The sequence below is a fragment of the Oryzias melastigma genome, unplaced genomic scaffold (assembly GCF_002922805.2).
Source record: "Oryzias melastigma strain HK-1 unplaced genomic scaffold, ASM292280v2 sc00305, whole genome shotgun sequence".
Taxonomy (NCBI): domain Eukaryota; kingdom Metazoa; phylum Chordata; class Actinopteri; order Beloniformes; family Adrianichthyidae; genus Oryzias; species Oryzias melastigma.
This window is the reverse complement of record NW_023416915.1, coordinates 169932-172449: the sequence shown is the minus strand read 5'-3', so window position 1 is coordinate 172449 and position 2518 is coordinate 169932.

Here is a 2518-nt window from a genome sequence, read left to right as displayed (position 1 = left end):
TCATGGTAACACACACACATCATCTCAGCATAAACTACAACCACAATGGTTGACTGAACAACTTTAAACTATTTAATAAAGTACAAAAATCTACTAATAAAAATTAACCAACAAAAACTGAACATGATCAAAGTGTCTTTAAAAATGTAATCTTACATAGTTCATAATTCAAGTCTTATTTCAGAACAAAATATTTTTGAACATCTAAAAGACTGACTTTGGTTAAAAGTAGGGCTGTCAGATTTAGCGCGTTAATTACGCGTTAATCCAACAAGTGCATGACGCTGACAATTTTTTTGACGCATTAATCGCAGATTTTCTCATACGTGCCTTTCCATACCGCGCGCGGGCGTCCCGCCCTCCAACTCACCGGCTGCTCTCACTAGATCACAGGCGGGTCTCCAACCACCGAGCTGCGAGCTAAACCCGGCCGGCGCTAGGACCTGGAGAGCTCCTGCACTCTAACCCGGCACCGGTTCGCGTCCAGTACCACGTCTGGTGGTACCGGTTCGCGTCCCAAGAGCTGCGGACCCCCGACGTTCCGAACAGCAAGCGCACCGGGGGACGTTTTAAATGTTCTGGAGGTTTAAGCGTGATCCAGCCCCAGCATAGCGGTCTGTCTGCCGGCATATTCATGGCGTGAGCTCCGCTGGACACGTCGCTGCATCGAGCTGCAGCCAGAGAACGCGGCGGCAGTAACAGACTGTCAAACTATCCACAGAGTATCCCGCTTTTCTCAGTCTTTAATGTTTTAAAAAACAAAAGTTAATTGGAAATGATAAATCTCTATTTCATTTATTACTGTAGTTCAGCAGAGGAGGAAAAGATTTGGTCCTGACAAAAAATGAACATGAAAGTGTTATGGAAATTTTATTTTTGATGTTTTTTATTTTATTTTACTGAACGTTGATTGAAGTTTAGAATTTAAAATACCCTTCACTTGTACTTGGGCTTTTGTTAGGCATTTTATGTTACAGCCTTTTATTGTTAAGAAAGTTTATCTCAATATAATGTTACAAAATAAAGTATTTCTGATGAAAACTATTAGTTTTGTCTTTCTTGTTTTCATAATTCATGTAGAACTGCTAAATTCCATGAAGCACACATTTTTTTCCTAAAAACAGGCCACATATTAATTTGCGATTAATTGCGACTTAACTCTGGAAATGCGATTAAAAATTTTAATCGCCTGACAGCTCTAGTTAAAAGTTAAATATTTTTATCAATCAACACATAAAGTGAAACTCATGATGTATACAATCATTACACAATCCTTTGTTTTGATTAATGTGATCATTGTGCCTTATTGATAAAATAGTCTTAGAAAATCAGAATATCAAATCAGAAGAATCAAAAAAGAATGGTTTCAGTACAAACGTCAGATTTTAGAAACCTGTTCTTTTCTATCCATTCAATAATCACTGGTTCCTCCTTTTCATTGAATGACTGCATCAATGTGTTTTTATCAGTTTTGTTGATTCTGATCTCCTGTTCTAAATAAAGGTATAAATGATGGAGATTTATTACATATCATTTTAATTTAATACATCCAGTAAAAAGACATAGACAATTATGGCTTCTTTGTGCTAGCATATAGCTTACCAAGGACCTTAAACTTTTTGTCTTTTATAAGGTGAAATAGAAATTCATGAACTTCACATTTAAGATATTATTATTTGTGAACGCACCATACGCTGAGCATTAGCAGTATCGTACATGACATGAACCTCCACGGACTGAGTACCAGCACTGTCACATATAGTAAAACAATAATAATTGACTAATCGATTACAAAAATAATTGTTGCTGACAGACCTACTATTCATTCCATTGTTCCTACACGTTCCTACAAGTTAAATTTAAGACTTTTTTAGACATTTTTAAAACCTAACATATGAAAACTTTAGACCAATATCTCTGCCTAATTCCCAGCTCTTTGGACGAAGACAAAAATAATTGTCAGTAACAGAGTAACGTAATCAATTACAGTTCAAATTCAATAATTAAATTACTAGACGACAGAAACCCTTATTACTTAACTACTCACATTTTGGTGACTCATAAACCAAATTTGTGTAAACAGTTGGCTCTGATGTTGTCTTTTTGTTAAATAAAACAAAATGGATATTTATAAAAATGAATAATAATAAAAGAGTGCTGACGGATGTGTTGTAATCCAGAGTTTGAGATCGGTCAAATTAAAATTAAGAGACTATAAACATGGAGCAATTCGTACACGTATCCGGCAACTGGAGATATTCGTATATTTCAATTTGTTGAAAACAAAAGAAATATTTAATCGACTGTTGATTGTTGTACTGAAGAACTTGATAAATACAGAGAATTCCCCTCCTTTCTGATTATCTTCTCTTCTAATTTTAGCTTGTACATCTTCATCCTCACTTGCAGTCTTCCTCTTGAACAATCTTCCCTGCATTTTCTTTTTTCAGACTTTTACTAATAAAAAACAATGCATTTACTGCATGTTTCACTTCTGGGGCCCGTTTCAAGAAGCAGG